The sequence below is a fragment of the Balaenoptera musculus genome, chromosome 1 (assembly GCF_009873245.2).
Source record: "Balaenoptera musculus isolate JJ_BM4_2016_0621 chromosome 1, mBalMus1.pri.v3, whole genome shotgun sequence".
Lineage (NCBI taxonomy): Eukaryota > Metazoa > Chordata > Mammalia > Artiodactyla > Balaenopteridae > Balaenoptera > Balaenoptera musculus.
The window spans coordinates 116134252-116149786 of NC_045785.1; the positions used below are offsets into that span (position 1 = coordinate 116134252).

General features: G+C 37.5%; 1 pseudogene; it reads left to right on the forward strand.

Moving 5' to 3' along the window:
* Positions 1 to 10921: 10921 nt before the first annotated feature.
* LOC118906082 lies at positions 10922 to 11839 on the forward strand (annotated as a pseudogene).
* The last annotated feature ends 3696 nt before the right edge of the window (positions 11840 to 15535 follow it).

Consider the following 15535-nt stretch of genomic DNA (forward strand, 5'->3'; position numbering starts at 1 on the left):
AAGGATATTGTTGCTAGATAGAATTTTTTGTTAAAAATGTATATGATGAGTCAATTTTCTCTGGTTGTTTTCAAGATTTTATCTTTGTATTTGGCTTTCAGCAGTTTGAAGTGTCTACATATAATTCTCTTTGCATTTACCTTAAGATTTCTTGAGCTTACTGAGTCTATTAAGTTAACGTTTTTCATAAAATTTGAGTTTTTAGTCATTATACATTCAAATTTGTTCTGCCCTTTTATTCCTCTTTTTCTGAGAATCCTACTACACTTGTGTTGAAAAGTTTACTTTTTTTTTTTTTTTTTTTTTTTTTTTTACAGGTCTCTGAGGTTCTTCATCTTTCTTCATTCTTCTGTTTTTCTGTTCTTCAGATTGGGTAATTTCTATTGATTGATTTTCAAGTTCACTGATCCTGCTTCTGCCATCTCAGATCTGCTGTTTATATTATCATTTCAGTTATTATAGTCTTCATCTCTCAAATTTGCAGTTGCTTCTTTTTTATGGCTTCTACTTCTCTTTTGAGATTTACTACTTGTGGACTCACTACCATATTTTTCTTTTAATTCTTTGAACATAGTTTCCTTTAATTCTTTGAATGTATTTATAAAATAAGTTTTCATCACTCTGTAGCCTTCCCTAAAGGAACCTGCATCTATTTGCCAGGATGACTGAATATAAGGAATATATTTTGGGGAGAATACTGGCCACTATCTCTGAACTGACGTTATCCCCTCGATAGCAAACACAGTTTAGCATGGAAAGTCAAGTAAAAAATGGAATTCAGGCCTGAATTCATTTCACAGTAGGGCCATTGATTCCCAAACACAATCTGGTTTATTTCCCCACTTCCAAATATATTATTAAATAGACATGCTTGGCAACATATTGCACATCTGCCACTTCAATCCATTTTCTGAGTAAGCCATGATGCTGTCAATTTTGAGCGGGCCTAGAACAAGAGAAGGCTCCAAAGTTGGTCCAAGATATAGTGCAAGCAACTCTACCACTAAAGCCTTATGACCCCAAGGATACAATGTACTCAAAGAGAGTCAATTTTTTATAGAGATTGAGATATATGTGTATACAATATTTATTTGTGGCAGTACCACAGAGTCTGTCCTCAAGGGGACATGTCTACCCCCTCATTCAAGGGTTCTAGTTAGAGAACTAGGTGAGAGGCTGTGATGATTCTCCATGATGGTGAACTAAGTCAAGATTCTGTCAGACTCCAACAGGAAGATCACAGTTCAGATTTCTCAGACTTCTATAAAAAGCCATACTTTGTTTCTCTAGATTAGCATTCTTCTGAGAAATGACTTCCGAATCACTTCTGAGTCCTGGTAAAGGCAGGTCACTGGACCATGGGACCTAGGATGCCTATCATGAATTGGTCTTGTGTGTCTCAGCAAGCTAAAGCATCTCCGTGTCTGCCTCCCAAGTTCTAGCTCCTATGTTTCCACTAGAAAACCTCAGCAGCCTCCAAATTGACCCTTCCGCTTCCAAACTTACTCTTCTCTAATTTATTTTCCACATTTCAACCAGACATTTGGAAATGCACATCTGATGGTGCTATTCACCTCCTTCAAAGCATTGCCTGGCTCCACGTCAGCCTCACAATAAGCTTGAAGTGGTACGAAACCCTGCACAATCTCCTCCCCATTACCTTCTAACTTCATCTCTCCCTCAGATTCTCTGTGCGCAATTTATCTTTCTTTCAGTTCTTGGAATGAGTTATTATCATGAATGTATCAAGTCCTTCACTCATGTTTTTCTTTCTGCCTTAAATTCTCTTCCCTAACTTCACCTAGTTGACCCATACTCATCTTAAAGATTCCAGCTCAAACATCAATCCTCTGAAAAATACTGCAAGACTCCCCAGACTAGCAAAACTTGCCCTCCTTTATTATATGCTCTCATAAGACCGTGCATTTTTCCTTATAGCATTTATTTTTGTTTATAATAATGTATTTATTTCTGAGACTATTTGTTTGAAACCTGCCTAGTGTGCAGGCTAAGCACTGAACAGGGATACCTAATCAAGAGGGAGAGTGAAGGATAAAATTAAGCCCACAGTCCACTTGACAAGTCATATATCCTGGTATGGAGCTCCATCCATCAATTGAAAAGATGCTCTTTTACAAATTACAAAAATATACTGTCTACTCATCAAGTGGTGTGCACATGGGATGCATCTACCCAAAAGAGGCTTTTTTTTTCTAATTTGCACAAAGATACCAAATGGATTAGCTACAGCTCTATATGCCTCCCTTCTTGATAAGCTCTATGAGAGCAAACACCATGACTGTTTTTATCATGCTTGTACCTCCAATATCCAGCATACTACATGGAACACAAGTAGATATTCATTAATATTTGCTGCTTCATTAAAAGAAGGAATAATCCTCAGGCACAGAATTATTGACATGTATTTTATTTTGTATGTTCCTCCTGGGTTCAATGGTTTTTTAACAAAACATATTTCAGTTTCTACAATGCAAGCTGCTCTTGTGAGTCAGTAACCAAAGGCAGAATTTTGTTCTACTAATTGCCCAAGTTCCTAATCAGGCCCCTGGGATAGAGCCTCAAACTCTTTTTCTGCTGTCCCTTGTGCCCTGGAATGATTCTCAAGGGGGAAGTCCCTAGAGTCCTAGATCAGATGGATCTGGTCCTCTTTCGGGAATAAGCAGAGTTCCTGGATTTGGGATTTCAAGAGGCTTCAACTCTGCAGGAAGATCCTCTCAGGCCAGAGGATGCAATGCTCTGGACCTTAAGTTGGTCCCCACACCCTGAGCTTCCTTCTGACACTCAGGAAATGCTGGACTTCTAAGCCTTGGGGTTTTCAATTTCTCCCTTATAGGCCTCTTGGAAAGAGACTTATCTCTGTTTTTTTGTTTTTTGTTTTTTTTTAAAGTTCAGATGCACAGCAATTAAAAGAACTTCTCTCATCTCCTTTGCCAACTTTGCAAGAAGTGGTTAATGGTAGAAAAAAAAGGAGAGAAGAACTGTTTTAAAATTTTCTAAGTTTCTTCCTTTTCTCATCCTGGTTTTCTGATGATTTTCTTGAACATTAGAGTTTCATAATTTTCCTGTGTTTTGCATGATGACTTTTTGAGACCAGGTGCCTATAAAGTGAACAAGAATATCCTCAGAAGTTTCATTTTAATTAATGGAAGAATCTGTTTAAAATCATGGAGGAGAGATAGTAAATTAAAAAACCTTTACAATCCCAGAGTTTTCATCTACCAGTGATATCTCTGTTATCTTTTGAGTGAATAAGGCTGAGCATCAGGCATTTTTCATACAGTTGTTGTCTTTTTCCCCTCTAACCGGAACCTCATTCCTGAATATTCATTCAGTAGAGTTTTTTTTTTTTTTTTTAATATTTTTATTAATTAATTTATTTATTTATTTTTTTTTTTTTTTGTTTGCTTTTCGTTTCTGCGCAAGGGCTTTCTCTAGTTGTGGCAAGCGGGGGCCACTCTTCATCGCGGTGCGCGGGCCTCTCACCGTCGCAGCCTCTCTTGTTGCGGAGCACAGGCTGCAGACGCGCAGGCTCAGTAGTTGTGGCTCATGGGCCTAGTTGCTCCGTGGCACGTGGGATCTTCCCAGACCAGGGCTTGAACCCGTGTCCCCTGCATTGGCAGGCAGATTCTCAACCACTGCGCCACCAGGGAAGCCCTCAGTAGAGTTTTGACTCAACGAAAGCATGTAGAATTTGGAGTCACACATACTGTGTTTCACAGCTGGTCTTGTCAATTACTAGATATGTGAGTCTGACAAGTAGTTTATCCTTCCCAGCTTCAAATTATCCATCTATAAAGTGGGAGTATGTATTTTATTTCCTTGTAGGGTAATTCTAAATTGTAAGTTATGCAGAGTGTCTTAATAGGCCAGCATATAGTATATTTTAATCAAATGTGCATTAGTAAATGTAAATGCAAAAACTAACTCAGACATTCAGAGTGTAAGGGCCAACTCTATTGTTCCATCAGATTTTGAGGTCTATATGTTGCTTTGACTCCCCTTACTTATTATGCTCAATCCTGGGTCAGGTTCTTTACCCTGCTCTCATCCAGCAATGTTACATGGGGGCATCCAGATCACTACTTCCAGAGAACTATGCTTGACATAATCTCTATGTGTGTGTATGTATGTGTGTGTGTGTGTGTGTGTGTGTGTGTGTTTGTGGGATGTGGATGTGAATGGGGCTGAAGCTGGAGTTTCTAGACAGATAGATGTTAGCCTTGCAGCAGAAGAAAACAAATAAAGGAAATACTGTGTTTTTCTGAGTCTTGCCCTTCCACCAGACAGTAGTAACTATGTTAAGAACTAAAAGGAAATTAGGCAATACGTATCAAACCCACGCCCTTGTCTCTTCACAGAGACATCAAAACAACCCAGAACAAGATAAAGTGATTTCCTCTTTTTTTAAATGTCTTCCTAGAGAAGGCTCATCAAATTCTGTGTATCAGTGTTACATGTATCAGTATCTCAGCTGAGACAGAAAGAACATCTTCCCTCCAGTATTGAGATCTTTCAAAAGCAGAGGGCTCAGAGTACAAGGTAAAGAGAGCTGGGTTCCCAAATTCTCTCTGCCATGAACTAAATATGTGATATTAGGCAACACCTTCGTCCTTTTTGGATTAAGCATCCTCACATTTCTACCACGTAGTTATTTTTGGGTAGTAGATGTATTATTACTTTGACGAATAAAGGAAACTGTAAAATGCCAAAATTTTGCATAATTTTCTACCATCTTTTTGGAGAAAAGAGCTGTTCACCAAAAGTCAGATTAAGGATTGGAAAACTAACTCCAGATGCATTATCTATGTCCCTTCTTAATGATAATAGTTTTTCATGTTTTCCTATATTGTTCTTTCATATCTTTTTCCTCTGGTAGTCTCTCAATTTCTGCAACTTAATGGGGTTAAGTCAAGATTCTGACTTCAATACTTTGTCCTGGTTTCCATGTGCCCAAGGCAGCACTGCTGTATATATCTGGCAGAGGTATGGGTCTCCTCCTCTAGACTAGAAGTACCTCGAGAGTATTACTTCATTTATTGGTTTGCATAGTTATCAAAAGCTTAAGAAATGGCAAATACTGGGCTAAAGAAATGGCAAATACTGGGCTAGGTTCTGGGTATGTGGAAATGACTACGTATGATCTCTGTCATCAAAAAGCTTACAATGTAGTTGAAAAGTTAGATAATAAATAATTTCAACTAATGTGATGTGCCATCATATGAGAATGAAAAATGCCAATAGAACCAAGACTGGAGGGATACTTAGATAGAAAGAAGGTGATAAGAATGACCTCAAGGGAGAATTTAAAAAAATTAAACCTATCCTCCACCCCACTGCCTAAGTAGTACATATTCATCACAGACATTTTGAAAAATTCAGGAGATAGTAGAAATTCACCCAGAGTTATACCATGCAGAATCATGCACTACTAACATTTCGATGATTTCCATTTAGCTTTCTCTGTATTCATACTTTCAATTAGTTGAGATAATTCTGCATATACCATACCATATCCTGCTTTTTAACCTATGATTTTCCATTGAATTAAAAATTTTTCATATGCATCATTTAAAAGCTGAATATATTTTTTAAAAATATTATATTAGTATTAGTCTCTGTTTACAAATGACACATATATTCATTTCTATATTCTTAGTCTTTTTCCTGTACATACATATCCACATTTATGGGGTACATATCTTTGCTTTTCATTACAATATTGGGATCATATGACCTTTACTATTTCGTAACATTTCTTCCATCTAACAATATCATGAACACTTTTCTTGATGTATAACACTAAAATTTTTATTGTAAAATATGGTGTGCATTTAAATGTTCATTAAAACAAATGCACATTTTAAGAAAAATAACAAAACAAATACCTAGGTACCCTCTGCCAAAACTAAGAAACAGAACATCACCATAAAGCTAGAAGCCTCACATATACTCCTTTCAAATACTTCAGATACTTTCAAGTACTTCAAATATATGCCAAATAGTCACTATCATGAATTTTATGTTACAGAATTTCCATGTTTTTAATTTCCCATGTTTTTAAAGAATATACTGCTTTACAGTACATATTTTTTATTTCTAAGCTATATATTATTTAATCTTGCCTTCTTTTGAACATTAAATAAATGGAATACACACACAAACATATGTATACAATCTTTGATTTGCTTCTATTATTCAACATTATGATTTTGAGATTTATCCGTGTTGGTTCATGAAAATGTAATTAGTACCTTTAATGATCTTTAACAGAAGTCAACAAACGTTTTCTGTAAAAGATCAGTTAGTAAATATTTTAGTCTCTGCAGGCCATACAGTCTTTGTTGCCACTATTTAACGCTACTATTTTAGTGCAAAATCGGTCACACATAATACATAAAAAATGGGTGTGACTGTGTTTTAATAAGTCCTTATTTACAAGCGCAGCTGGCCTATGGGCTGTAGTTTGCCCACCCCAGCTTTATAATTAATTCATTCAATGTTCTATAATACTTCATTGTAAGAATTTACTTCAATTTAAATATCCTTTCTTCTTCTGAAAAACATGGTTTGTTTCAGTTTTATTTTACTATAATAAACAAACTTGCTTTAATCTTCTTGCCTGTGATTCTTTAGTTTTTCTGGGTTAAATATCTAATGGTAGAATTGCATAGGATATGTTCATTTTCAGCTCTGACAGGTAATTTCTACTTGTTTTCCAAAAATAATTTTATCAATTTACATTCCCTTCAACAGGGAACTGGAGCTTCCATTACTCTATATCTGTGATAGTTTTGATTTTTTGCAATCTGATAAGTGTGAAGTGGTCTGTGGTCTTAGCTTGTGGTCTGCGGTCTTATTTTTCCCTGGCTATTCATGATGTTAAAAATCTGTTCACATGCCAGTTGTATTTCCTCTCATATAAAATTCCTGTTTTCTTTTCAAACTATCATTATATTAAGCTGATCTTTTTGATTTTTAGATGTTCCAGATATTAGTATTTTATCTGTTATTTTATTGTAAATGTTTTTCTGGTTTCTACCTTTTTCTTTTCGTGTGACTTATTTTGAAAAATAGAAGTTAATTTTCATGGAATAAAATTTATCATTATTTTCTTTTATGTTTTGTATCTTCTACTATCTCAAATTTTTAAAATATTCTCATATATTATCTTCTAGACATTTCATAGGACGTTTTGTTCATTTCCTTTTAATACACTTGAAACTGATTTTTTTTTAAATGGTGTAAGTTAATCTAATTTCATTTTTTCCCATATGGATAAACCAACTATTCTAGGACCATTAATTGATGACTCTGTGCTTTCCACCAATCTGCAATGCCAGCTCTGGTGCAAAGAGTTTCCATATACCAGAACTCCATTTTTTCCCCATTGGTGTGACCACTTATCCCTGTGACAATACCACACCTTCTTAATTCCTATAGCCTTATAATAAGTAATGGTATTTGAAAGGCAACACTCTCTTCTTCTTCTTCTCCTTTTAGAGTGTTTTGGCTTCTCTTGGATCTTTGTACTTCCATATAAATTTTAGAATCAGTTGTCAATCTAACAAACAACCAACCAAAAACAATCCATTTGGAATTCTGATTGAATTGCACAGAATTCATAGAGTATGAATTCATGGATTTTTGATTAATTGGAATCTTCATAATATTAGGTCTTCCAATTCATAAGCATTGTGTATTTCACCATTCATTTCAGTCCTCTTTAGTGTTCATTATTAAGGTTTTATAATTTTCTTAATAAAGGTCTTCATTCCTAGGTATTTTCTATTTTTAAGCTATTATAAATGATAGCCCTTTTAAATTTAATTTGCTATCAATTTGTTTAAGTACAGAAATGTGATGAATTTTAATATATAAATTTTATACCAGAAAGCTTGTTAAACTCTCTTAATAATTCTAATAATTTATCCGTAGCTTCTCTTAGATTTTCTATGTTCACAACCACATCATCTATAAAGAATTTCTTCCTTCTCAATCCTTGTATTTTTAATTCCTTTTTTCTTGCCTTACTGGGTAAGAAATTAGAATATTCTAGAATATTCAATATTCAATGTTGAAGAGAAGTGGATAAAGCAGTTCATCCTTATCTTGTTCTTAATCTTAAAGAGAATCCTTCAGTATCTCACCTCTAGGTATATGTTGGCTGAAGAATTGCTCTACACATGTTTTATCAGCTTAAAGAAAATCTTTTATTGTTTGTTTACTAAGGGCTCTTATAAGTAGACACTGAATTTTAAAAATGCTTTTTGGCAGCTATTGAAATAATCATGTCTCTTTTCCTTTAAACAATTCACGTGAGGAAATACATAACTGGACTGCTTTAATGTTAAACAAATTTTGCATCCTAAAATAAAACCAACTTGGTCACATACCCATCTTATACATTGTTGGATTTGGTCTGGTGACATTTTGCTTAAGAATTTTGCATCTATTTCTGTGCATGAGATTGGCCTGATAAATTTGGTGTCAAGATAATTCCAGCTGCAAAAAATGAGGTGAGGAGTATTCCCTAGTCAGGAAGGAAGAAAGTTTCCTCTACTCTTCAAGGTCCTTCTGGCTGGTCTAAGAATTAAATTGACCTGAGACATATTAGCGAGAGAAAACCAAACAAAAGTTTAATAACATGTATACATGGGAGAGATTCAGGAAAACTGAGTAATTCACCAAAATGGCTAAAACCCTCATCTTAAATACCATCTGCAGCCAAAGAAAAAAGAGAATGTTGGGAGTAGTGGTTTGAGACTTCAAAGGAGAGAGAGGCAATTCACAAGGAGATGGAAAAGCAAATGTTTGGTAAACAAATGCTTGCTGGGCCAGGCAGAAACAATGGGACCCAGAAATTTTAAAAAGCAGACTTTGCTAGGTTCCTCCCTGTCTACAATACCTGGTTCATACCATAGTTATCTATCGTGCTAGCTCCCTTCCTGGAACAAGTCATCCATCTACATTCTTTTAGTCAGTTAGAGGAAAGGTCAAAGATTCTTCCTGAGTCTTTGGACCTTAAAAATAATCAGCCTAGGGCTTCCCTAGTGGCACAGTGGTTAATAATCTGCCTGCCAATGCAGGGCACATGGGTTCAAGCCCTGGTCCAGGAAGATCCCACATACCACGGAGCAACTAAGCCCGTGTGCCACAACTAGTGAGCCTGCACTCTAGAGCCTATGAACCGCAACTGTTGAGCCCACGTGCCACAACTACTGAAGCCCACACACCTAGAGCCCATGTTCTGTAACAAGAGAAGCCACTGCAATGAGAAACCCATGCACTGCAATGAAGAGTAGCCCCCACTCGCAGCAACTAGAGAAAGCCCGCACGCAGCAACGAAGACCCAACACACCCAAAAATAAATAAATAAATTTATAAAAAAAAATAATCAGCCTAAATTAATTCTCATGCTAAAGAGACACATTTTGGTCTCTTTTGCTCCCCTATACCCTCTTTTTCTATTACCAAACATAGTTTGTGTAAGACTGAAATTAATTTATCCTTGAATGTTTTATAACACATATTGGTAAATTGTTCTTGGCCTGGAGGTTTATTTGTAGATTTTTCATTACTGTCTTTATTTCCAATAGTTTTCAAGAATCTTCTTCTTCATTCAATATTGGTAAGTAATTATTTTTCTAGAAATGCATCCATTTCATTGAAGTTTAAAAATGTATTGATATTAAGTTGTTCATAATGTTGCTTTTCATCTTTTTGTGTCTGAAACTTCTGTTATTGTGCCCCTTTATTAATTCATACTAGAGTTTATGTCCTCCTTTTTTTTTCTTGGTCAGTTTCACTAGCAGTTTACCTAAAGTTTATAAACTTTTACCCTTGTGGACCTTGTCTGTTTTATCTTTCTTTTATATATCATTAACATTGTGTCATTATTATTTTTTCCTTCTACTGTCTTTTTTTATCTTAGTTTTATAACTTCTTAGGATGGATGCTCTACTCATTAATTTTCAGCCTTTAAAAAAAAAATTGTAACAAACAAGCATTTTAAACTACAAACTTCCCTCTAATTATGTTCCAAATGCATTGTACATGTTTTGGTACATGATTCTTTTATTATTCTTTAATTCTAAATATTTTCTAACTTCCATTATTAGTTCCTCTTTGAACCATTGGTTAGATTATCAACTATTTGTAATTTTTCAAGTTCCTTTCTGTGACAATTTCTAACTTAATTACACTGTGGCCTGAGACGGTGGTCTACATTTTAAGAAAATCCAGTTTTAAGAAAATTTTGAGACCAATTTCATGGGCCATACATAGGTTGTCATTTTTTACATGACCCAGGAGCACTTGACAAGAATGCTTTACCTCAAACTTTTAAATAGTGTTGCTCGAATTCGCTGTATCTTTTTTTTTTTTTAATAAATTTATTTATTTATTTTTGGCTGCGTTGGGTCTTCGTTGCTACGTGCGAGCTTTCTCTAGTTGCAGTGAGTGGGGGATAATCTTCGTTGTGGTGCACAGGCTTCTCATTGCCGTGGCTTCTCTTGTTGAGCATGGGCTCTAGGCACCTGGGCTTCAGTAGTTGTGGCATGTGGGCTCTAGAGCGCAGGCTCAGTAGTTGTGGTGCACAGGCTTAGTTGCTCCGCAGCATGTGGGATCTTCCTGGACCAGGGCTTGAACCCGTGTCCCCTGCACTGGCAGGCAGATTCTTAACAACTGTGCCACCAGGGAAGCCCGAATTCTCTGTATCTTTAATTCCAGTTCTAGGACCTAGTCTGCCGTGCCCCTGGAAAAGGCAGTTGATTCATGAAGTTTTGAACTGGGTCTTTGTGGTGTTGAATCTTTGCTCTGGACAGTGTGCTCACCAGAGGGCAGGGCAGTCTCTGGTCCAAAGAGATGGTGCTGACTTTGTCTTTCAGACCTGAGATCTTCAATGAGCACAGCCAACCACACAGAGGTAAGAGAGTTTATTTTCCAAGGTTTCTCCAACTTCCAAGAACATCAGCTCACACTCTTTGTGGCGTTTCTCACCCTGTATATTCTAACTCTGGCTGGCAATGTCATCATTGTGACTGTAATCTGCATTGACCATCACCTCCACACCCCCATGTACTTCTTTCTAAGTGTCATCTCCTATCAGAGACTTTCTACTCCCTGGTCATCATCCCTCGCATGCTTTCCAGCCTTGTAGGTCTGAGCCAACCCACTTCCCTGGAGGGCTGTGGGACTCAGCTTTTTTTCTTCCTTGGCTTTGCCATCACCAACTGCCTCCTATTGGCAGTAAGGGGGTATGCTTGCTATGCGGCCATCTGCCACCCACTTTATTACTCGATCATCATGAACTGGAGGGTCTGTGCCAGGCTGGCATCCTCAGTCTGTGCCATGGGGTTCTCACTCTCGCTGGTTCAGGCTGTGGCCATTTTCAGACTGCCCTTTTGCAAGGCACTGATTGAGCATTTTTTCTGCGATGTTCAACCTGTGTTGGACCTGGCCTGTGCTACCACAATCATCAATGATATCCTGACCTTAATTATCAGCATCTTGGTCATTACAGGCCCTGCAACCTTCTTCATCTCCTACATCCTCATTATTTCCACCATTCTCAAGATCGCCTCCACCGAGGGCCGGAAGAAGACCTTTGCCATCTGTGCCTCCTACCTCACTGTGGTCATGGTCCACTACGGCTGTGCCTCCACTCCTTTCCCCAAGCCCAAGTCAGAGAACACCAAGGATGATCTCAGTGACCTACACTGTCATCACACCTTTACTAAACCCTGTTGTGTGTAGTCTAAGAAACGAAGAAGTCCAGGAGGCTCTGTGGAGAGTGGTGGGTAGGAAATCCCTTTCCTAAGATGAAATCCCTACCCAAATAGGTGTGCATGCCTTCCAGGAGGAAGCCTATATAGATAAAGTTACAGAACCAAGATTTCAAATGATTAGTGAAGTCTCATACATCACAGCCAGGGCAAAAGTGGAGCTGGGGTCTAGCCTCTAATAATTGATTTTCACTTCCTCAACCTTTTGTTAACATAAATAAAAGCAAAAGTAACTCAAAGACACCCATTGGCCGTATTCCAGTAGATAATTACAAGGTCAGAATGTGATCTAGTGTTTATCTCAAGCTTAAATTTAAAGTGACCAGTCCACTTTTTAATGTGGTATAAACCACGTTAAAATCGCCACTGCACTGCATCCCCTTTTAACATAAATTGGATGCTTGAACAAGTGGTCATTAGGGAGGATATTGTGTAGAAATCTAAGTGCCTTGTGCTTTAATAAGATAAGCAAAGCAAAAATATAGATATCTTTTAGGAAATGGGTTTGCAGTGAGCTAAAATCCTTCTAGAGAGAATATTTTCAAATATGTGGGACTTCAAAGGAAAGGGAACCATGGGGTGGGAAGTGAGGAAATTAAGTGGAGAGAACTCCTAACTGCATATGATGGGCATGCAGCACACGTGACTTGGTCTGATGCTTCGCTTCTCCTGGCTAGAGATGAGCCACATAAAGAAGTCCTTGTGGGGTTGAAAGAAGGGTCTCTCTCATGGACAGGATGCACAGCAGCCTCAGAGGAAGAGAAGACTAACAGCTCAGGGAGCAAATTGTTGAAAGAATGCTGTGAAATTGGCTGAAAAGAAAGAAAAGTTAGAAGCAGATCCAAATTGGAGCTTCCTGTGGTAGGAGAGCAAGAGAAGCCAGAAGTACAAGGGGAGGGTCAGGAGGAGCCAAAGAGAGTTTAGAAAAGGTCCTTCAGATTGGGTCCTCTCCTGCCCTTTATAAGCTAAGTCACAAAGGCAAAGAAAGAGAATTAAACGGAAATATGAAGAGTCAGCATAACACCTTTCTGATAAATTAGGTAATTTCATTAGTCCTGAAAACCTGAAAGGAGTCGACAGTAAAGGATTTTGACATGAAAACTTCCATAAAATTAAAGCAACTGGGTTAGAAATGGAATAATAAAAGGCGATTTACTGCTCCTCACCTTAAAAATATAAAAAAGAATCAGCGTGAACTTTAGACTTAATTTGTGACACAATATAGGTGTTGAATCAAACTATAATGATCAAAATCGATAATTACTGAGCAAATAAAAATTATTATATGATCTATTTATTAAAAGATACATAAGATTCACATGAGTACACAGTATTCTCATTATAAAATATTTTTGAAATATAAAAATATTAAAATCTGTAAAATGATTGTGCATTTTATAGGCTATGCATGCAAGCACCTAAAAATCTAACTTTAAAACAGTTCTGCAGTTCAGTCTACTTTGTAATTCTGAGCTCCCAATCTGCCTGACAGAAAAAAGTCATCTAGTCTTTTTCATGTAAACTGGGGCAACTTAGTAATTAAGTCATTTTATGAGTAAACAATGAAATTCAAGGTCCTGCTCCTGCCCTTTCTTTCCCATTATCCTCTGGGTGAAACAAGTTCTGGTGCAGGTGAGACAGGCTGGACCTGGGACCTGAGACCTTTTGTTGCAGTGCTTGCACCTGGACAAAACTCTCCTCCAGCAACAGAATACAAAGAAACTATAAGGGCCTAAAAGTAACTGCACACATGGCAGTCAGGCAATTACGAACAATAAGATACAAAACGACTGGGACTTCCCTGGTGGTGCAGTGGTTAAGAATCCACCCGCCAATGAAGGGGACATGTGTTCGAGCCCTGGTCTGGGAAGATCCCACATGCCGCAGAGCAACTAAGCCCGTGCGCCACAACTACTGAGCCTGAGCTCTAGAGCCCACAAGCCACAACTACTGAGCCTGTGAGCCACAACTACTGAAGCCCACGCACCTAGAGCCCGTGCTCTGCAACAAGAAAAGCCACCAAAATGAGAAGCCAGTGCACCGCAATGAAGAGTTGCCCCCGCTCGCTGCAACTAGAGAAAGTCCGTGCACAGCAACGAAGACCCAAGGCAGCCAAAAATAAATAATATAAATAAAAATAAATTCATTAAAAAAAAAAAAAAGATACAAAATGAAAACCCAACTTCCAAAAACCCAACTTCCACTTCTGAGGTGTCAAGCAAAAGCAGGGTCCTGCACACGATCCCTGCACAAAGCACCACCAAGGGGGTGTGCAGACCACCTAAGCCACCCCTCTGGCTTGACCCAAGGGTCCTCCCCTACCCTCACCCCATTTAAGGGACCAGCTCACCCCCACTCAGGAGTGAGCAAGGGAACCTGCTACTTGCTTTCACTCCCTTGTGCCACAACACAAGTACCAATAAAGCCTTGCCTGAATTTCTAGTTTGAACTCTTATCAATTTCTATTGATTAAGGAGTCCAAGAACCCTGGGTTGGTAACAAAGCCTTCTAGTTTTCTTAGCATGGAGGAAGAGGAACCTGATCCATAGTCACTTCCACCTGTCCATGTTGGACTTCCATGTAAATACATGACTCCCGTGGTCATCCTTGTTATCTATTGTGATGACTCTGGTCTTATCATGTTCTTTAATCAATGTGATTCCTGCCCTTCATCTTCCTTGTGACTACTCTATATCCACTGGCCCTTTCTCAACCACTGCTTGAGGGCAATTGGACATACAGTTGCACCCTTGACCCTATAATGGAGTAAGTAAGACACAGTGGGGTGTCACCAAGACATCCACTTGGATGTATCACTCAACTGTTTCTGCTCCACCAGGATTCACATGTTTTCTGAGGCTGGGAAGTGAGGGACATATCCCTTCTGCTTTATCAGTTGTCACCCGTCCTTCCTTACAGCAGGGTAAACCTGGTATCTGCTGGTAGACCTAAGAGTGGGCCTTCCTCAATATCCAACTAACTCCAGTGTTATCGTCTCCACAAAGCTGGATACCTTTATTTTATTTTGGCAGAAAAACCTAAATTCTTCCTAACTCTGTAGTAGTTTGCATTATACATTTCACATACAAAGTACTTTTAGTGCTTAGACTTTTGATATTCAAAATAATTCTTTGTAAACTAAATGTAGCTTTACTCTCTAGAAAAGTTTGCTAAAGTTAAAAACTATTTCAGCTTTTAAGACAAATGTTTTAGTTATGAGTTTAAAAAAATCTTTTTGAAATTCAATTGACCTTTTTTTTTCTGGATTCTTTTGGGCTTACCCTTCCCTGGGGCAAATGAAAGTCCTCTGAAACAATGTGACATATGGAAATAATGTAGAATTTTTATTCTATTGTATTTATATATTTATTTAATGTGTCAACATTAATTATCATAGATTTTTTAAAATGTTTTATCATCTAATAGAGATAGCTACCTGCCATTATTCTTCTTCAGAATATATTTAGGTGTTTTGCCTGTTCAAATTTTTCATATAAATTTTAGAAGCAGCTTGTTTAACTTACACCTCTCCCCAACACACACACATACTCAGCACAGTTACATACATACAAGCGAACCAAACTCTGGTATTATTTTATTGAAATCCTATTGCATTTATTAACTAATTTATGAAAAACCAACATTTTAATGATCTTGAGCCTCCATATTAAAAACATAGTATTATTTTCCATTGGTTTAAATCTCCTTTTCTTTTTTACTTTTTACATTTC